This window comes from Trachymyrmex septentrionalis, unplaced genomic scaffold (assembly GCF_001594115.1).
Source record: "Trachymyrmex septentrionalis isolate Tsep2-gDNA-1 unplaced genomic scaffold, Tsep1.0 scaffold39, whole genome shotgun sequence".
Classification (NCBI taxonomy): Eukaryota; Metazoa; Arthropoda; class Insecta; order Hymenoptera; family Formicidae; genus Trachymyrmex; species Trachymyrmex septentrionalis.
Window position 1 is genome coordinate 291,189 of NW_017305557.1, and position 23,697 is coordinate 314,885.

The window sequence follows — 23,697 nt, forward strand, 5'->3', positions numbered from 1 at the left end:
AGTAGTTCAACATCTTAACACTCGGACCGGGAAGGCGCTTTGTATTTAAAGTTTTAATATTTATATAGACGGTCTTATTTCCAATCATATTGTAAAATATTTTATATATAAAAATACTATACAAATACATAATATAAATTAATTATAAATACATAAATAAATGATGTATTATGTATTATTATGCATTTATTAATTATGTATTTATACTATAAATATAATATATACAATATTCAATATTAAAACGGCAAGACAAACATTCATTAAAAACAAATTTACAGCAAGTTACCAGAATCATGAGCAATCACAGATTTACACAATTTTACTTATTGTTAGACACTCATGACTATCTGGGAAATTATAACGGATGGCTTTCACTGATTGAATTTAAGATGCTGTCATCTTCTCTTGTGCATCATTGTACGCCAAGATATGGCCCATGGTTTACGTGGCCTTCTATTTCTTTTTTTTTCAAAATTCTATATACTGTTATTCTCCACAATAAAATACATATCATTAAAAACAAAGAAAATTTTTCTGGTTAACAGAATTCTGACTTTTGTATCCTGCAGGTTAATCATCGCTATTAATATAGTAAATCCGCTTATTGCCATTGGATAAATAAGATGTTTTGATTGAAAGAATAGGTTTTTGTCTTTTTCAAAATCATCTCTTGTTTTATTTTAAGTTTATTTAAGTTTTTCTTCTAAATTTATTAGTTCTGAAAGTTTTTGTACAATATTCTTTATTTTCATTGTTATTCTGCTTTGGTGTTACCTTCTAAATTATATAACGAGGAAATTGTTACGTCCAAACTCCGCGCGCATGCGGAGTTGAGGGGGTGAACGTAACGAGGAACCGAATTGTTAGACCGATTTGGTCGCGTCCGGGCTCCGGACCGCAAGGGAGCCGTGGGGGAGGACCGACGCAAATCGGGAGGCGCTTCGCTTCGTCCTGAGGCTCCTAACGAGCCGGGGGTCGAACGGAGGACGAAGCGGAAACCTCTGCTCGTGCTCCGCTAAACGGACACACGAGTCGGACGTACTTTGAAAAAGGGCCCAAACTGGGTCAGTGTGCCGAGAGGGGCGCACTTTAACGCCAGCTGTGCCAGTACGGCCGTATGCCTTGGCTTTCGGTCATGGAACTTAATCCGAGTGACCGGGGAGAAGGCTAAGTGCAATCTCGGGCGAGCTTAAGAATACGAGGAGGGGTCATTTAGTTTAAATGAATTACCGGGAAGTAAATTTTATAATAATATAATTAAGAAAAAAATAAAGTTATACATATTTTAATTACACAGAAAAAAAAGAAAAAAAATATAAATATAATTTTATCGGGTAATTACAATTTTCGTTTTCTTTTTATTACAATAATTAAATGTATTCGAGAGTGTGTGTGTGTGTGTGTGTGTGTGTGTGTGTGTGATAGGAGAATGGAAGGGAGAAAAAAAATGAGGGGAGGGGTGCTGTTAGTACAGGACAGGATCATATGGGTTGAGAGAAAACAGATCGAGTGGGACGAGGGACGCCACTGGGACCGAGAAAAGGCCGTCGGATCCTGGAATCCTTACGACGACCAAATCTTGGTTGGAGGGGGAGGAGTGCTCCATGAACTCTAAGAGTTCCTGGGCCTCGTGGAAAAGATGGGGGAAGGGAGCAGCGGGAGAATACCCGTGGTGTAGGGTCGAAGGGGTGGTATCGACCTGAGGGGGTGATGGTGGATGCGGGGGGATATTAACTGTAGGAATAGGGGATGGGTTGGAAATCGGGGAATAGGAGATCTCGAGGGGGGGAGATAGGGTGTCTATGGGGAATTGGATAAGGGGAATCGGTTGAATCGGTTCCGATACTGTCTGTTGCGCTAGGTGAAAAGTCCGGGCGCGGGCGGCGAATCTACGCGATCGGCGGGCGGTTCTCGTCAGGCGGCGGCGACGAGGGGCGAATGGACGGCGTGAACGCACTAAAATTTTTATAGTTTTTAATGGGTCCCAAAAAGCAACAGGGAAAGACGGGGGGAGGGGACCAACCGATATTAAATAATTTTGACTTACTGATGATGTAAGATGGCCCAACCGCGGACAAGGTGGCGTCAGATGTTACTGTTAGCTTCAACGGACTTCTTCGATTAGGAAACAGGCTTTTGAATTAGCTTGAATCGCGATAATACACTTGATCCCACTGACTCTATCGGGAACTTCGAGTATCGCGACCAACTCACTGATTCTATCGGGAACTTTGAGTATCGCGACTTATCGCTCGACAAGTACAAGTCCAGAACTTAAAGAAAAATCTGGTATCTCACTGACTGTAAACTGGCTGTCTATATCAACTGACTGTGAACTGGGTGTCTATATCAACTGACTGTGAACTGTGAACTGACTGGTGTCTATGTCAAAAACTGACGGTAAACTGACTCGGGGGTTGCGGAATCGCGATTTTTATACTAATCGCCGCAGATTACTCAAATTTGGATTGGTGGAATAGGTTTCGTTAGCTGGGAGTAGGATTTTCTTTCGCTCTTAGATTGGTCAAGTTTTTGGGGGAGGAAAGATGTTGACAGGAATCGATAGAGTGGGAAAGTGAAACTCCAAAATTTTATGACCCTAAGATTTATGGGGAAACGTACGTTTCGGGCGCCGAAATGTCGCGGACGCATCGTCGCCACGGGACCACCCAGAATCTACCCCTGAACGTCGCGTGCCGTTTCTTAAATTTTATAATTACGAATTCGCGAAAATCGTTCGCGACTTGATTGTTAATCTTGGCGTTAATCATTGATTTTTATCTCGGAGCGACATTCATGAGGAGATAACGGATTCTTAGTTTTTAAGATGAAAAATAAAAAGGATAGAATATAAAATTTTAGAGCTTCGAGGAATTCGAGATCTTTATGAAAGAAAAGAGTCGCGTGAGTCCGCCGGACGTAACAAAATATTATATCTGGTAAATATGCATCTAATTGCTCTGTTGTTTTTTGTGATTTTATTATAGTATCTGGTATTCCTAATTTGCAACCCTTAAAGAAAAGTAATACTAGAAGTACTAAAAAATATTTGTAATGTAGTACTGAAAGCACTGAAAAATATTCAGTGATAAATTATTGCGAATATTGGCAGTGTTATTTTTGCGGTGTACTTCAGAAATATTAAGTACTACTAGATTACTTGAAATCAGTAATAAATAATTACAAATATATATACTACCAGTATATTATTGTAATTATTTATTAATATAATTTATTACATAATATAACTACAATTTTTTACTAATATTTTATTATACGAGGGGGGACCCATAAGTTCCGGGAATTACGCTGTGGTGGGGAGGGAGAGTGGGGGAACCTATTGTTTGACCACATGTCCGTTAGTGTCACGCCACCTGCGTCAGTGTGCGAAGTTGTGTCGCTGTGAGTGCATCGGTTCGCCTGTGAGATTTTTTTTAGTAAAACAACTTTTTACATTTCGGCGAAAACGTAATGGCAGATTGTCGAGAACAACGCGCGGCTGTGAAATTTTGTGAAGCAATTTTTGACCAAAAACGCCATGACACCAATTGTCCACCCCCCATACTCACTTGATCTAGCCCCCTGTGACTTCTTTTTGTTCCCCAAATTCAAAAGGAATATGAAAGGAAAGCGTTTTGCCACTGTGGAGGAGGTGAAACAAAAATCGCTGGAAGGCTTAAAGGACATCCCGATGAGTGAATTTAAAAACTGTTTTGAACAATGGAAGAATCGTTTGGAGAAGTGCGTTGTGGTCAATGGCGAATACTTTGAAGGTGATTAAAATTTGGTGTTAAAATATTGAGAAATAAAGAAGTTATGACGAAATTCCCGTTTTTTTTGGGTCCCCCCCTCGTATAATATACTATATATATAAAACCAATAAGATTGGAAACAAGACCGTTTATGTTAAATACATTACTTTAAATCGACAGTCTGAATGTTAAGATGTTGAACTATTATATACATTCATTTAAATGAATTAATTTCAGAAATAATATTGTAATTGCGTGCCGATATGGTTGTCGGACTTTCAACGCAATCAATCTGAAATATTATAATAATAAGCCCCTCAAATAACAAATGTTTAATTTCTGAAATAAATGCTTAGCATCAAAAGATAGATAAACAGCCTTATTCTACAAATGAATAGAAAACCTTTACAAGACTTATATACTAATCATAAACAAGCTGTGACTTTGCAGTACTCAGATTATTTATTAACTACGAGTTTTATCTCAGTTAATTTAGACTTTCGTTACAGTTTTAAATGTACTCGTACCATGGATGGGTCAAATATCTTTGTTCCACTTACATTATATTATATCAAGATGGATATGAACCTAAAGAAAATACAGCGATAACGATTAATGTAAATTAACATTTTTTTAAACTAAAATACTAATAAGGTTCTTAAAAATATTAATTATAAATTATTAGGCTATTCGCTGGATGTTATTTGCGAAACTTTATCAATTATAATAATAATTTATTAATATTAATACATACGTAATAAAATCTCAGTTTTTAATAGTTTCTCAAAATCGTTTAGTAAACTCACCGTATACGCTCCGTAACAATTTCTAATAAATTTGAAGAACTCTGGTATATACGTATATAAGACGCATATTGAAGTCCATGTAAATTAAACTATAATACTAATAAAGCTTTTAGGAATATTAATTCAATAATTGTGAATTATCAAGTTATTCGAGCCACGCTGGATGTTATTTGCGAAACTTTATCAATTATAACAATAATTTATTAATATTAATACATATGTAATGAAATATCAGTTTTAATAGTTTCTTAAAATTGTGGAGTAAACGTACTTTATACGCTCCGTAATAATTTCTAACCAATTTGAAAAAATATACAATCCGGTATATATGTAAACGATTTTAAGAAACTATTGAAAACTGAGATTTTATTACGTATGTAATAATATTAATAAATTATTGTTATAATTGATAATTTTCGCAAATAACCAGCGCGGTTCAAATAGCCTGATAATTCACAATTATTAAATTAATATTCCTAAGAGCTTTATTAGTATTATAATTTAATTTACGTGGGCTTCAATATGCGTCCTACTTATATATCGGAGTTCTTTAAATTTGTTAGAAATTGTTACAGAACGTATACTAAAACAGTAGGTTTATTAAATGATTTTAAAAAAGTATTGAAAACGCGACGTCTCCTTCAGTTGAACTCTGAACATTATTCCTCTTTTAACCCTCTTGTCCAGATACCAAGATTACTTATTCTTCCCTATATATCAGTCCACTAAGTTTCGTGCCGCTTTCTCCTACACCTCTGTCAAATATTTTAATTTCCTTCCTGATTCAATAAAAACCTCTCCCTCTCTATCCTCCTTTCGTTCTGTTGCTTCGCGTGTCATCGCGTCACTCATAGTATTTAAACGAAACTGATGTAATTGGTGTTTGCGGGTGTATGCGCGTGTGTGTATGTGAGTGAGTGTATGTGTGTGAATGTGTGTATGTGTATGTGTATGATTTCAGCTATTAGTTTACCTCTTATTGCATTGTTGTCTTATTCTGGTTTTGTTACTGGTAGGCATTGTAACAGAAATTTTGCTGACGCCTAACCATTTGCAAGCTACTATTGTCTATTATACTATATTTATGTTTATGTTAACTATAGTCTATTGTATCATATTTTATGTGTATTAATCTGTTAACATGTAGTCTTTTTCATATAGCTATGCAGTAAACTAAATTAAATTAAATTAAATTAAATTAAATTAAAACTGAGATTTTATTACGTATGTATTATAATAAATTATTGTTATAATTAATAAAGTTTCGCAAATAACATCCAGCGAAGCTCAAAAAGCCCGATAATTCACAATTATTGAAATATTACAATATTGTTAAAAGCATTATTATGATATTATAGTTTACATGGGATTCAAATTGCGTCCTACATACATACTGGAATTCATCAAATTTGTCAGAAATTGTTATGGAGCATATACAGTAGGTTTACTAAACGATTTTAAGAAACTATTGAAAACTGAGATTTTATTACGTATTAATATTAATAAATTATTGTTATAATTGATAAAGTTTCGCAAATAACATTCAACGCGGTTCGAATTACCTAATAATTTACAATTATTGAATTATATTTTTTTTGTATATGTTTTATATTATTTCTAATGAGGACGAATTTGAACCGAAACGTACGTTTATTTGTTAGACAGTTTAATTATAAGAGCAGAATTAAAGTTCTTTTTAAAATAATATGTTTGCTTATTATCTTCCGCGCTGATCTTTAAAGCTTTTATACTTTTTAATTAAATGTTGAATTTTGAGGAATCCGTTAGTTGATTTTATAATTTTTTAATGTCTATTTACTCTATTTCAGCAATAAAGTCTGATATCAATTGAATATGCATTCAAAAGGGTAAATTGTGGTGATTTAGGTTGTGTGCGCAACGGGTCACGGCTGGCTGTCGCCTTCGACTTCGCCGGTTGCGTACGAGTCGTCACAAAGAAGGGTTCCGTCGAGAGATGAGGCAAAGATATAATTATTTACAGTTAGTGTATTTACATCAGCTATATACAATTGTGTTAACCCTGAAGAGAGCTGTCGTGGTACTTTGTGTGGTCCTGAAAAGGGCCGTTATGTCGTGGCGTTACGGACAGTGATGAGACGGCAAGCGGGATGAGTCTTGCCAATGACGGTGAGCGTGGAATATTTGGTGCGAGTTGCTTCCGCTTCTGCCTGCTGGCTGCTGCCACTTTCTTGCGAGGCCGCGCTGCTCTGCTGCTATCTGGTCGCTGCTTCTGCAGCTGGACGGTGCCCCCGTTGTCCAGCTGCTGTTGCTGGGTGGAACCTCCGATGTCCGGTTGCTACTTAGGTGCGTCTCTGCTGTTCGGTTGCTGAATGGCTCTTCGATAGCTTCGAGGTGCGTTCGAGCTTAGTAGCCTTGGTTAAGCACGTGCTCGGGTAGTGAGCGTGCTTTCCCTCCGGTGAGCCTTATATCTCCCGCCGGACGGATCTTGAGCGCGGGCTTGTGTTAGGCCAGCTCCCTGGGAGCTGAGCTGCGGTATCCGCGTGTGTCGCGTTGCCATGCGGGTGGCGGTCTTGCACGGTATACGGAACCGCCACAGGTAAAAATAACATTTTAATGTGACATCTATCTAAAAAGAAAAATTGTTAAACATTTTGTAAATCATTGAAAATAGTCAAGTACATAATTTCTTTCATATTTAGGTTAGAATATCTCAAAAATTTGAAGTAATACAATTTTATAATTACATTTGCAATCAACGCTTCAAAATCTATTAAAAACAATTTCGTCACATTTAAATACAAAATGATGCCAACGAGTGTTATATGTTTATTTGCTCTTGTATTATTAATATTTAAATTAATATAAATGAAGATGTAAAATATGTGCTCTATTTATTTTGAAATACCACAAATAAATTGCAAATATAATTTACAATATAACACGATATATTTAATTATTCCATAGATTTTTATAATTATTATTTAATAATTTTTTTTAATTCTATTAATAATGTGAGAATATTGAAAATTAAATTTAAAAAAAAACGCGATTAGTATATTCTAAGGACATAAATTAAAGGATAATAAATTAAATTAATATAATAAAATAACTTTGTTAGTTTTTATGCAGTATATACATATGTACCATTATTAATTATTTTTGATGTGATAAGTTTAACTTTTTGTGTCTTTAAAATATACCAAATGCAAAACTGTATTTAAATATATTTGGTTTGTTTTAAGGACATTCGTTCAATGGAATTTATGTTCTCAAATGTTACCATCCATAAAACTATAATTTTGAGGACAATTCTCAAAATGTACCATATATACAAAAAATAATAACTATTTCCAAAAATATGAAATGTCCTCAAAATGTACAATATGTGACAAAAAATGTCCTCGAAATATACTAAAGTTAATAATGCACGCACGCACGCACGCACGCCCGCACGCCCGCACGCCCGCACGCACGCATGCAATTCGATAGCCAATGATTTTACTCTAATACTCTACTGAGTCGGTAGCTATTCACTGAGTTATCATGAAATTTTTCTTGACTTAAATAGGGAATTAGGCACGAGTGAGTGTGCCGCTCTTTATTACTCTTCTAAATCTCGATTAATTATGCTTAATATTTCTTTAATACGACGGACGACAACTGCTCAGCCCCGCATGGAAAGCGGGAGTAGGTTATTCGGAGCGAAAGTGAATCGGAAGGCGAGAGAACAAATAAGAGCTACTTTCTTTTAATAGTAAGAAAATGACAAACATATATTTTATATTGGCAAGAAGAACGATTACAAGCATCTCAAGTATACAATTTACCGTAGTGACAATAATCCGCGAGAATATGAGCTCATTATAAGCGGAAGTTATCGAGTCGTGCAGCACAAAATTATACAAATGTAACGTCCTGGATTAGAACTTACAATGCTCCGCTTTGTTTTCCGGTCAATCTGCTGCACAGACTTTACCAGGGGACGCGCGGAGCGCGGCAACTGATCGAGATGAAATGGTTTTCACTCATAAAAAAAAATGACGAAACCATATAACACTGAGTTCAGTGGTTCAGTGTCGGTGAACGCAGTGAACTCAGTGAACGCAGTGAACTCAGTGGACGCAGTGAATATATTTGGAATAAAACTCAGTGGACGCAGTGAATATATTTAGAATAAAACTCAGTGAACGCAGTGAATATATTTGGAATAAAACTCAGTGAATGCAGTGAATATATTATTAAAAGATGAAACGCAGTGAAACTTGAAATGTACTCGATGAATATACGCGAATGAAATTTAGATTACGCGATAGAATAAAAACGTGCGATCAGCACGGGAGTCAGTTAGCAACTGCCAGGGCGTTGTTGATCGTCTTCTTTGTATGCCTCGGTCCTTTCGTTAGACTCAATATTTTGGATAGATAATCATGGTATGCGGTTCTGTTTACTTCCAGCATCGATCGGTAGCTCCTCTTGAGGCGTAATGGTACTTGATGTTCGCACAGTGTGATACATGGATTTTCTTAATATTAATTATATTTTATATTTAACAATATGAAAATGAAAATAATAGAATAATAATTATAAAAGGTAAGTAACAAAATTAAAATATAATGAAAGAGACTTAGTAATTTAAAACTAATAAAATATTTATATGTCGTTGGGCATATTCGCAATTATGTACTTATATTAAAATAATACAATAATGATAAAATATCAATAATAAAATAGTCATAAAAGTAGTTATAGAGATTAAAAATGCGCGGGTTCAAGCCGGCGTTCCTAAAACCATTAACAAGGTAGAATATAGAGGGAAAAATCGGACGACGTTACACAAAGAACAGGTGATTATCGCGAGAGTTATCCCAAATTCACTAATCGATCAAGGTTTACAGTAACAATCACAGCTTTCCGCCAGACGTCGTACAATGATTTTCTCTACTCTAATCGAAGTGCAACTCAAACGGCGGCGTACAATGAAAGATGGCGAGTTAACATATAATCACACTAACGAGACGCGGCGACTTTGCTGTGAGAGGGCGGTAAGATTTACGCGAACGGAATACAGTAATCTATGTGATTTGAGTAATCGGTAAGCGATCATTAGACGCTTAATTACTTGCGGTAGTTCCCTGTACGGGCCTCAGCTTTTCGGCTCAAATATTCGCTCGAGATCACGTTGTCAGGGATCGGTGGCTTTAGAGAAAATAGAATAGAATTTCTACGCTTGTCTCACCGGTAATTTTTTCCGCTCGGCTTTTCCGTTAGTTTTCTTCGGCTCGGCTCACTCTGAGGATCGATAATGTTACTCGCTGATGCTCGCTTCGTCGTGGATCGTGCGTCCTTCTCACAATCTATCTCCGGTTCGTGCCACAACGCAAGTAATTTCGGCAAGCCCCGATGGAGGATGCACAGGTCGCACTGCTTATCGAGAGTAAGGCCTTCCGGCGCCTGATTGACCGATAGCGAGCGCCGCGCGACCTCGCGAATCGCGTGGGCCCATGGCAGCGACGTAGCTTTCCGCGACTTGGCGCGGAATCTGAATTTCGCCCGGGACTTTTCTCTTGTCTCGCACGGAGCTTTTCCTGCTATAAGCCGTTCTTTTGGTTCGAGCCTGAGTCCGTTGTCGTTTTCTCGATGGACGTTCTAGCTGGTTGTTCTCTTGAAAAGCTACCTCATTGTCTCGGCATCCTCCGTTTTTTCTGTAAAACAAGAGCGGCACTAGAAGGGGCAAATAATAAGTGCAGGCAGCAAGTTAAAGAGAGTGATACAACCTGCGCGGTCTCACCATTGGGGCGTAATCCGGAGCCTGTTCGGTGGTCCTCTTTGGCGTCCTCTTCCTTGCTGGCAACTGAGTGAGATAGCTTCGACATAATTAATGCACACAGCTACCGATTCCGGCAACAATTCTCGCAGAAAGATAAGGAAAAAAAATTCAGTTTAAAAAATAAATTAAAGTAAATTTAAGATGGCGCATAAACGATAGCGTCCGCATATTTATTGCTTGCCCTCACGAGTCGGGAGTACTCAGAATCCACTAGGCTAATTCGCGACACAGTAACGGACGAAAAACGTCACGTCACAATTCTCCCTTCCCCAGAAAGGACCGAGGAAGTCTCTTAACCGCTTTTCTCCAACTATTTATTTTCAAATGATCGGAGAGACGGGTCGAAGTTTCCCCCCTTAGCAGACTTTGTCTCTTTCTTTTGGTGGTCGCGTTCGGACACCGATACACAGGAAGCAACAGTCTCCAACTTCCTCGCGGGTTTCGGCAGAGGGGAGGACAGAACCGTCCTGCCCGTCCTCCCCTTTTCCTCAAATTTCAGCCAAATCCGGTCCCCCGAGGAACGAAATGAAACTCACCAAAAAAATCATTAAAAGGAAACAAAAGCAAAATACACAAAAAAGTTTCCTCAAACAGTTTGCCCTCGGGACAAACCAAGTTTCCCTCCCCTCCCTCCCCTCCACCAAAATGCACAATACTCGTTGCACCAAATTTTTGTTCGGCCGCAGTGATAGTATTCGGGCCGCTTTTCTGACGCATGCGCGTCCCATACGAATTCAGTAATGTATCTAAAGTAGGCTGAAAGATGTGTTAGCATCGCCCTTAACCTTTTCAGTCACGCAATTCAGGGGACATAACAATCATTACAAGATGGGTGGTTTCTTGGGTTTTTAAGGCCGCTGAATCTGAATCCGGGGTCGAATTACAAAAAAAGTCAAATTCAAGATGGTGAATTCAAGATAGCGTATCAAAAATTTAATAATTTTTAAACTTATTCCCAAATTAAACTTAACTTCTATAAACTTATTCCCATACCTAATATATTAACAACAATAATATATAATGTTAAAAATTACTGATTCAATGCAATAGTAATTGACCGATTGTAAAAATAATCACTTTTTTTGTAGTTTTAGCCGCCATATTAGATCCGCTATTTTGAATTTAAAAAATCTGATGGCGGATTTGAATTCAGCGACATCAAAAACATTGGAAACGATGATTTACAATACATGTTTATTGTCAAAATCTATCAAAAATGAATTAAATTTGGAAAAACATGTATTTTTTAGTATAAATTTGTTTATAACAAATAAAAATTATTAGATAATCATGAAACATGTTTCCTGCTTTTTGAAGTAAGTTTGAATCTTATTTTATCTGAAAATGCAAAAAACCTTCTTAGTTTATTCTGAAAACAAAAGATATGGTAAAAAAAAAGAAGGTTGAAAAGGTGTCCCTTATACATATGGTTCACTGTGACTGAAAAGGGTAACACGTTTCCTAAATATTTTAGAAAATTGAAAGAATATAAGATACATATACAAAATATAATGTTGTATTTATGTGTACATACTATATGTATGTATTTATATTTAATATAAATTTTGCTCTAAAAATAATTTGAAAATAATCTGAAAAAAAGTAAAGGTAAAAATAACATTTTGAACACAATATGTTAAAATAAATTTTTTTATTTGACAGAAATATAAAATAGAATACCAACATTTGTTGCACACAAGGAAAACTGCCAAAAACCTTACCAGTATAACAAAAATACAAAACTGTGTGAAAGTAAATATCTTAGTTCATATAAAAATAAAATTAAAAAACTTAGTTTATCTTTGGTTATCACAAATAAAGTAACAAACTTTAATACTAATATGAACATTTAGATAAACTATAAAAAATAAAACAGCGATTAATAATCCTGAAATTGTAATAATTCAATTAATAACATACGTAGCATGCGTAAAAAAATTAGGCTAGATGATTTAATTTAAAATTTCATGCAATTAGTAAAAAAAGAGTAAATAAATTAAACATCATGCGATTAATAACAGCGCAAAAAATTAAGCATTATACAATTAAAAAATAAAAGTGTAAAGAAATTAAGCATTATCAACAGATTGTTTTTCATTTTTATATAAATTTTGCGCATTATGCAGTTCCAAATGTCTCGAATCTATTTCAAAGTTTATGCAATTAATATTTTCATCTTGAAAGCAGGACCAAACTATACAAAGTACGGAAACAGTATCATTAGATAGTTGATTCTGTTTTTTATTTTTTACGTCTGTTACAATAGAAAATATTCTTTCGGCCTCAGCATTTAAGTGAGGTGAAGAGAAAATTACTTCAACTAAAGATTCTACATTTGGAAACATCTTTACCTCATCAAAATTTTTAAACTCTGTTATATTTTTCCACATTACGTCTATCTCGAGAAAAACTAATTCTTTTTTGTTCTTCATTAAATACTGATGACAAAATTCTCTATTCAAAAGCTATTTTGTTACATCAATATGATTTATACATGTATCAATGCAAGTGAAGTCTTTAATTTTTAATTTATTTTCATCATACAAAGTAATTTTTAGATCTAAAAAAGCTAATGATTAAAAAAAAAGGATCTTTGTAAGGCAAAGGTTTTAACATTTCTTCAACTGCTATAATATAAAAATTTAAACAATTTAATTTGCTGCGCGCATTCGAAAGATAAAGTTTTTAGTATAATAAGTTTTCACATTCCCACATGTATTTTCTAAATTCTGTATATTTTCTTTATCATTAATATTTAAAATAGAAATATTCTTTAAAGCATAAAAATTTATATAATTTATAACAAATTGACGTATTAACTGTTTGCTTCGAATAATTTATGAATTAAAATATTACGTGATTGAAACAGAACATTAAAATTATTTAAAAAATTAAGTGAATATTTTAAAAATAGCATATGTGTTCTAATTGAATTATCATTTAAATAATCTAAAATAATTTCTCTCTCTTTTCTTTGCAGATTTTAATTTATCTTTTGCTATTGCTAAAATAAAAAAATTTTTTAAAATTTCCCAGTTATCGAGAAGTTATCGAACAATTTTTGAAAACTAAGCCACCTAGGATTTGACGATTTTAATATTTTTGTTCTTTCTACTTCAAAAAAATTTTGAAATTCCGTCAAAATTGCACATTTCTTTGCACTAACCGAAATATAAGTGGCAATTCCTCTAATTAAATTTTCGCATAAAGGAAGTAATTTATCACAAGCCTTATTGGCTATAAGTGCAGATGAATGGCAAATGCAATTTAACGTTATTAAGTGCGATACTAATTTTAAATGATAAAATTAGTATCGCACTTATAAAAGAATTATTGTGTCTAGTCATTACAGATACATTATCATATGCCATCCTTTAAAAATATCTTTATTTAGCCATGAAGTTTGAAAAAATCTACTTTTGCGTTTTTTAATAGCTCCTTTGGCAATATTAGGACCTATTATATAAATATTAATAATAAATAAATGAATTTATACTTACCTAAGACTTATCTAACCTCCTGCCTCTGTTGAATCCGCCAAAACTAGGCTTTCGCGCCAATAACATACACGCCCGAAACATTGTTGATTCACGTGACTCTACTGACGCGCATGCGCTAGAAAAGCGGTCTATATATCATCACTGCCTTCATGCTACTACCGCTGCTAGCTCCCACTCAACTCTTGCTATTCTTATCCTTTTAGAGAAGCCATACAAGGCTAAGAGCCTTGCATAGTGTTCCCCCCTTCCTCCCTCCTCTATAGTGACAAGCTCGCTTACTTCTCCGGTGCCCAAACGAAGAAATAGAGAAAGAGAGAGAGTGGAAGGTTATAAGTTCACATACTCAAGCTAAAATCTCTTTTATTATATAGGTGTTTTATATACAGGTTCCGAGTCGAAAACGGAGTCCAACGAGAGTGGTAGAGGATCTCCCTAACCTCCACCTCGCTAGAAATCGGGATATCTCCCTTGTAGATAGTCGAAAGCCTCCCGGTATCGCTCGAAGGCCCTCAGGAGCTCTTTTTTTTCAGTAGGGAGGGGGGGGAGGGAGTACTCGGTAACTTCTTCAATTCCTAATTAGGATCTGGATTTAAGAAGGATTTAATCAGAGGCATAATAAGATTTGAAATGTTTAATATAAATTTTTCCTACAGCTGTGTCATCAAGGTTAGCGAGCTCATATACGATCGGTGACAAAACACGATGCACTTTGAAAGGTCCCTGAAATCTCGGTGACAATTTCGCGGCAACATTTTGAGCCGCCGACGACAATTTGTGTCGCAGCACTAGGGCTTCTATCTCAAAACTCCGATCGCGTCTTCGCAAATTATAATAGACGACCTGCTTCTGATATGCCTGCTTTAAATTTTCGACAACCCAATTATGCAAAGACTGTAACGCTTCCATGCAGTTCGACTACTCGCGCGCGTCATGAGATTTAACCACGATAGTGGAATTGCAACGGCGCAACGAATGAGCAAGTTCTAGCTCGCGGCTCAAATTTAAAAGTGCGGAGGACGTGCCGAGGGACGAATGGTAAGCGGTATTGTAAGCGAGGCGAAAGTTATGTAAGTGCGCATCCCACTCGCGGTTTAGAAAGAAAATTATCATGGTTTTCAGTGTCCTATTGACTCTCTGTACCGGATTAGTTTGAGGATGGTATGACAGTATTGCAGTATGTACGATATCGTTTTCTTGCGCGAAAGCTTGCAGGGTTTTATTCACGAATTCCGTATCGTTATCAGTTAAAAGAAATCTAGGTGTGCCCCACCGCGAGAGAATCAAGTCTTTGAGTGCTTCTTTAATACTTTTTTCGTTTGCGGCTCGTAACGCATGACACTCAACCCATTTAGTAAATAAATCCTGGATTACCAAGATATACGCGAATCCGGTCTTACTTTGTGACAACGGTGCCATCTCACCATTTGCGGCAACCACTATCCACGAAGTCTTAATGGGGCAACTCGGTGCCCCATTAATCCCGCAGGAACCGCCTGCTCCACTTTCGTACGCTGACACGTACCACATTTTCTGATATAATCCGCAATATTTCGGAACATGTTAGGTCAGTAATATGCGACTGTCAAGCGATAGTGTGTCTTCAATATCTAAATGTCCGGATTGCGGGCCGTTATGCGTTTTGCGTAGAGTCTCCCTTCTCAATTCGCGCGATAATACTAGCTTTCAATAATCTAGATCATCTACGACTGCAGACGTCACGGCGCAAGGTTTTAAATGATACAACTGGTTGTCCACTATTCGGAGAAAGCGTTAGGTTTTTCTCTCTCGGAAACCTCGCGAAGGCGACGGCGATACTACAAATGTCTTCAAAAATTAGTGCTTCCTCCTCGGTGGCTAAAAACGCCTAGACAGTCTTTAATTGAATCTTGGCGTCACCCTCAAAGGACCTTAACGCGTCTGGCGCATGGTGCAGGACCTCCTTTCGATGCAAGATCTTATAATCATACTCTAAAAGCTCGAGGGTCCACCTCGTCAATCTACCGGTAAAATTTCTCAAATTGTGAAGCCAATGCAAACTACTATGGTCTGTAAACACAGTGAATCGGCAGCCCTTCAGGTATGGTTGGAATTTTTGTATCGCCCACACGACAGCCAAACATTCTTGTTTCGTGACGGAATATTTCTTCTCTCTCGGCATCCGATAAGGCGCAACTCGCAAACGTGATAATATTTTCAACATCATTGATATTTTGTATCAAAACAGCGCCGAGACCGACGGAACTAGCATCGGTATGTAATACGAATGGAACGTTAAAATCCGGGCATTAAGATCGGAGCCGAGCACGCGCGAATCTCTTCGAAGGCCTGATGTGGTTCGTCACCTCACTCCTAAACCTTGATTCTTTTTCAATAGTCTCGTGAATGGCTCGCCAGTCGTTACAAATTGCGGTACCAGGCTGACATATCAAGGAATCAACATAATTGTTTAAGATTACACGGCGCGGGATTCTCAAGGATTGGCTGCACTTTTTCAGGGTCGACTGTTAGGCTGCCTTGTCGCAACGAATCCTAGAGACCGTATCTGCGAACGACAGAATTCGCACTTGTCGGAATTGATAATCAGATCTGCCCTCATAATTTTATTTAAAACACGCTCGAGCCATTCGAGATGTTCTTTAAAGGTCAGCGTTACAATCACTATATCATCTAAATACGAAAACGCGTACGGTTCCATCTCTGGACCCATTAACTTCCAATAAGCGTTGTGGGCGCTCCCATCAGCCCGTACATAAAGTAGATATAAACCTTTACCTGGCACATTAAAAGCGTTAATCTCTCGACTCTCCTCGACCAGGGATATTTGAAAGTACGCCTGGCTCAAGTCGAGCGTTGAGATATACGTACCGAGCAGATCCAATATACCAATTCTTCTCTCGAAGTGCGATCTGAAAATTTGAGTCAGCGAAACGCATGCCAGGACACTACAAACTCGTCTGCCATTGCTCGCCCTTTGTGCGATATCAGTACAAGGCTGAACCCATCAGAAACAGCAGACATCTAAGAAGATCTTCGTCTGCTACCGGAAATAAAGCAAGACACTCATTCACTTACATCAAGAAGTCCTCCTTCCGCGTGCTTCCGCGTCCTCCCGAGAATGTTACGTTTCATTTATGGAGCGCCTCGTGTATCTCGCACACTAAGCGGGTACGCGGTTACGTTCCCCTCATCCCGCAGACAGGGCGGGGGCGAAGGAGCACGACATTTTCGCCTTTCATCACGACGCGCACGGGGCGCCACCCTCCGCAAAGTAGGGCTGTCGGAGCGTAAATGCGACGCTGCAAGGTCCTGCGCTCTTGAAATGTCAAACCGTTGCGATCCCTGGACGCTAGTACTAGCTCATACCGAAGCAACTGTATAACGTGGGCGTATTCTCGGCATCCAATTTCTGCTGTTTGAGAGCTTTTTTCAAGCCATCTGCTGACAGTTGAAATATCCACAAGAACCGCGACGGTCCTTCCGACATGTCAATAACGGCTGATAGTTTGCGATGCCGCACAAAAATAGCAAAATCAGTCTCGAAGCAAATACAAAAATTACCTTGATTTCCAAATAGTAATCGAAATAGGCGCGTCTGCTGTTGATTTTCCCCTTGCCCTATTTGTCGTAAAATTTGAAACGACCTGTACGTTACACGATGATCTTGTATAATCTCGTCGGCAATCAGTTAAAATAGCTGTTCGGTAGCAAGAAACAACAACACGTAGGGAAGGTGAATATGTACTGTAAAGGCACAGAGAAACCCCTTAACAATGCGAAGATCGCGCCGGCAAACACGAATACTAACACGCGCGACAATATCGGCAAGGACGAAAGACAGAACGAACGCGAGACAATAACGTAATATAATTAACACAATTGTCCGCTTTCAAGTGAAAACCTTCGAAACCTAATTTCACACGCACCGAAATTTTAAGATCCTTCTTTGACAAATCTTGTGACGATCAATTTTTCAAAATCGCTCCGCGCACAATACACTGCTCAAAGAAAATGATTAACATACAAGAAATATATCAAAAAAATATATGAAAAAGCACAAAAAATAGAATGCAACACAATGAAAATATAGCAAACTTTCTCTTACTTTCTGTTTTCGCTATCATTTAATAGATCTTTTTCTCATTGGCCTTTGTTGGGCGTCAAATTTGTGACCGTAGTCTCGACTGACGGAACAACTTTCGCCGCTTTTCTGACCGCAATCGACAGCCAATGATTTTACTCTGATACTCTAACTCGGTAGCTACTCACTGAGTTATCGCGAATTTTTTCTTGACTTAATTGGGAGCCAGGCATGAGTGCCGCTTTTTATTACTCCTCTAAATCTCGACTAATTATATTCAATATTTCTTTAATGCGACGGACGACAACCGACTGCTCAGTATGGATAACAAGAGTGGGTTATTCGGAGCGGGAGTGAATCGGAAGGTAAGAGAACAAATAAGAATTACTTCCTTTTAATAGTAAGAAAACGACAAACATATAAATATTTGATATTGACAAGAAGAACGATTACAAGTGTCTACTCAAGTATGCAATTTACCGTAATGACAATAATTCGTCTCGTTCTGTATCGCTCTGTTTGTTTAAACCATTTTTTTGCATTTTTATATGAATCATCTCAGATACTAATCTTTTGTAATAAGAGCGTTCTGAATCCAATATTTTTGCATTATCCCAATTCATCACATAATCTGTATCAAATCTATGGTTTGAAATAACCGAGTAAGAGTTAGCTGGTTTTTTTAAATCATTCATGTGTTCTTTCAAACGAGTTTTTAGTTTCCTTTTAGTTTGACCGACGTACGAATAATCGCAGTCCTTACAGTTGATTTGGTATACCACATTCGAAAGTTTACCTTTTTTTATCTTATCTTTACCCGTTTTGATGAACCTATTCAAGTTGTTCATAGGTTTGTATACAAAATCAAATTGAAACTTATTTAGAGTTGAATTGAATTTTTCAGACGTTCTCTTTAAGTGAGGAATAGTGAAAAATTTTTTCTTTATAATGGAAATATCCGTGTTAGAGTTAACATTATGTTCTTTTATGGTATCGAAATTTTTTTTTCTTGATAACATTTTAATTCTGTTGTTTATTGTTGTAAATAAAAATTGCAACGGGTATCCGTTGCAAAGGAGAGTGATAATTAGAGAACTGATGTTGTTCGCATATGTATTACCATGCGAACTAACAGCAGTGATGCTACGTCGGTAACTCCATTAACTGTTTGTAATTTAACTTCGCTAGAAAGCTCTAGACTGATACGCGGCGCGCGTATCGATATCCGCCACATTTGCGATACGCGGACTTCCGCCCGGGCGTGCGGCAGTTGTACAATAGACACCAACGCGCAAATATTCTGCCCGCAACAGCCGTCGAATCTTCGAATAATTTTCGACTTTTTACGTTTTGTGACGCGCATACCCACCATCCCGTCGCGAACCTAAAACGTAGCGATCGAGCCTGTATCAAAATTATTGTGAACTATTAAAATGTGTTGCATCCAAATTACTAGTGGACCATTGTTGCACCTCGTGTTGGCGTCCCGATCCTGAACCCGCATTTATTTCGTTTCATTTTCACGGGTTTACGATCTTATCGATAATCGTCGCCCGACCCGAAACAGATGTTGATATAATGGAATTTGGGATGGGAAAGAAATAGAATTTTGTCCAATAATCCAATCACAACCCCCTTCTTGTATATAGTAGGGTGATTGGAGAAAAAATTGAGGAATCTACTAGAAGTAGGCTTCTTATACAAGTCGAAAATAATTCTACCATTATCAATCAACAGTTTGACATCCAAAAAGTTGATACCTCTGTCATCGTCATAATCAACAGTAAATTTGATGCGCTCATGATACGAATTGAAAGAATCCAAAATGTTAGTAATAAGATTAATAGGAGCCGCAAGCACGATATCATCAACATAACGAAAATAAAAAGGTATGTGAGTGGTGAGAGTATTAAAAATGTCATTCTCCAAATCTTGAATTACTACGTCAGCTAAAATTGGTGAAAGAGGAGATCCCATGGGCAGATCAAAAATTTGTTCGTAAAATTCATTCATCATTAAACTTGAAGAAGGTGGAATCCAAAATGAAAGAAGTGGCTCTTTTAAACTCTTGAAAAGGGATAGAAGTATTCTTCCCAATCAAGTCCCACCTACCTAAAATACTCCTTAACGCCAAATCCTTCGGAATGTTTGAGTACATAGACGAAATGTCGAAAGAAATCATTCGATAATCCTCCCGCAAAGGTAGCCCATTAATTTTCTTAACCAAATCGAAACTGTTTTTTATGTAACTGAAATTTTTCTTATTATTAAGATTTTTGTCAATGATTTCTTTCAAAAAAACAGCCAGATTGTAAAGGGGACTATTGATGCAACTGACAATCATTCTTAGAGGGATACCCTCCTTATGTACTTTAGGCAGCCCATAAGATCTCGGTAAATCCCCATCCGAAATATATAATTTTTTGTATACAAATTGATCGATAAAGCCCTTAAATTTCCAGAATGTCAAAAGAGATCGTATTACTGTAGTCAATTTATTAGTAGGCTCTTTATTTATCAATCTGTAAGTGTTATTGTCCGAGAGTATATCATGCATTTTATCTATGTAGTCTTTAGTAGTTAAAATTACAGTAGTGTTGCCCTTGTCCGCTCTAGTAATTAAAAGATTTGGATGATTAGTCCAAAACACCTTGAGTTCTTTCAATCTAAGTTTTAATACAGAGTCTATTGTATTGTTAGGCGAACTATATTTATACTATTGATAATCGGTATGATGTCTTTCATGATTAGATTTTTTGTTCAATCATCTAAATTGATAATATTGTTCTCTATGTGTTTTATAAATTCAAAAGTCATTTTGTCTTTATTCGTGATAATGTTAGGTAGATTGAAACGTTGTCCTAGCTGTAAGATGTATTTTGCTTTGTTAGGAATATTTATGTCACTAAGATTAACTAACCAGTCATTATTAAAATTATCAAATTTGTAATTCAAGACGAATTTGTCGGGACTGACATTAATGTGATGTGCTATACTGGAATTACTAATGGTCTGATCTTTAAATTGGAAATTTGATTGATTTTAGAAGATAAAAATTCAGAGCCAATATTTTTCGGTTCCGTCATGGAGAAGCTGTATATAATGTTATTCCAATCCACTGTTTGGGTATTTCAAAATGAACCGAAACCAACAAAGGTTATTCGTTCACGCGATGCTGCCAAGCAAATGATTGCTTGTTTTTTCGGTTATACCGGACATGTGACAACCGCTTTAGAGGATCGAAGGACTGTAAATACTGATTGATATACAACAATTTGTTTGCCAGAAGTCATAAATGAATTGCGTAGAACAAACCGAAATCGTCGCATTATCCTTCATCATGACAACTTCATTATCCAAATGTCACACAGCACGTCAAACCATTTTAACTACTAAAGACTACATAGATAAAATGCATGATATACTCTCGGACAATAACACTTACAGATTGATAAATAAAGAGCCTACTAATAAATTGACTACAGTAATACGATCTCTTTTGACATTCTGGAAATTTAAGGGCTTTATCGATCAATTTGTATACAAAAAATTATATATTTCGGATGGGGATTTACCGAGATCTTATGGGCTGCCTAAAGTACATAAGGAGGGTATCCCTCTAAGAATGATTGTCAGTTGCATCAATAGTCCCCTTTACAATCTGGCTGTTTTTTTGAAAGAAATCATTGACAAAAATCTTAATAATAAGAAAAATTTCAGTTACATAAAAAACAGTTTCGATTTGGTTAAGAAAATTAATGGGCTACCTTTGCGGGAGGATTATCGAATGATTTCTTTCGACATTTCGTCTATGTACTCAAACATTCCGAAGGATTTGGCGTTAAGGAGTATTTTAGGTAGGTGGGACTTGATTGGGAAGAATACTTCTATCCCTTTTCAAGAGTTTAAAAGAGCCACTTCTTTCATTTTGGATTCCACCTTCTTCAAGTTTAATGATGAATGAATTTTACGAACAAATTTTTGATCTGCCCATGGGATCTCCTCTTTCACCAATTTTAGCTGACGTAGTAATTCAAGATTTGGAGAATGACATTTTTAATACTCTCACCACTCACATACCTTTTTATTTTCGTTATGTTGATGATATCGTGCTTGCGGCTCCTATTAATCTTATTACTAACATTTTGGATTCTTTCAATTCGTATCATGAGCGCATCAAATTTACTGTTGATTATGACGATGACAGAGGTATCAACTTTTTGGATGTCAAACTGTTGATTGATAATGGTAGAATTATTTTCGACTTGTATAAGAAGCCTACTTCTAGTAGATTCCTCAATTTTTTCTCCAATCACCCTACTATACACAAGAAAGGGGTTGTGATTGGGTTATTGGACAAAATTTTATTTCTTTCCCATCCCAAATTCCATTACATCAACATCAGTTCTCTAATTATCACTCTCCTTTGCAACTGATACCCGTTGCAATTTTTATTTACAACAATAAACAACAGAATTAAAATGTTATCAAGAAAAAAAAATTTCGATACCATAAAAGAACATAATGTTAACTCTAACACGGATATTTCCATTATAAAGAAAAAATTTTTCACTATTCCTCACTTAAAGAGAACGTCTGAAAAATTCAATTCAACTCTAAATAAGTTTCAATTTGATTTTGTATACAAACCTATGAACAACTTGAATAGGTTCATCAAAACGGGTAAAGATAAGATAAAAAAAGGTAAACTTTCGAATGTGGTATACCAAATCAACTGTAAGGACTGCGATTATTCGTACGTCGGTCAAACTAAAAGGAAACTAAAAACTCGTTTGAAAGAACACATGAATGATTTAAAAAAACCAGCTAACTCTTACTCGGTTATTTCAAACCATAGATTTGATACAGATTATGTGATGAATTGGGATAATGCAAAAATATTGGATTCAGAACGCTCTTATTACAAAAGATTAGTATCTGAGATGATTCATATAAAAATGCAAAAAAATGGTTTATATAAACAGAGCGATACAGAATGATTTCCAGATCTTTATCTCCCTCTCCTTGAAAAATACAATAGTTTCTGGCCCCACTCTTAATTTTTTCTCCTTCCTTTCCCTGTTTCTTACCCTTCTTTTTTCCTTTTCTTAATATAAATAGACCAGCGTTCGGTGCTTTTGTCTTTTTCTAGAGTTTAAATTCATTTATTATCTAAACGTGTCACAGGTGTACTGATGAGTCTTCGTACCCTAAGATATGCGTAAGTTTGTTCTGTTGTTTCATTTTTTAAAAATTCTCTTGTAATCTATGCAGAATTACATGGCTTAATTGATTGTCTTTACATTAATATAATGTTACTTAATTTATTTAAAAATTTTTTTTTGTTTTACAATAGAACTTGGTATTTGCTTGTCTTTTCGTGTGGGGCTCGTCGTTTTTATTGAAGATTTTTTAACAGTATTATGACATTGGAACAAAACTCTTTTTACTTGTATAGCGCGATGAACAACTAATTGTTAATTTACTATGATCTGTTGCGATTGCTACCTTATTGTAAGAAAATTTTTTGTATTAGCTATCACTACATTTATCGTTTGACTTGTGTTTTTAGTTATCATGTTTTAACGTATTCATTTATATTGTACTGAAGATGATCAAATCTTGACCGAAACGTCTACTTATTTGTTGTGAATTTGTTTTAAATAATATATAACTTGTTTACATCCTTAGTCGTGGCTGTATGCTCTTTATTATTTAACTTTTGTAATTTTCTAAGCCACTTTCTAACAAT

At 36.2% G+C, this 23,697-nt stretch overlaps 1 protein-coding gene across 1 annotated transcript in view; it reads left to right on the forward strand.

Moving 5' to 3' along the window:
* LOC108750944 overlaps window positions 1-23,697 on the forward strand; it is a 297,617-nt gene that overhangs the window by 145,782 nt on the left and 128,138 nt on the right. The gene's annotated exons all lie outside the window — the stretch shown is intronic.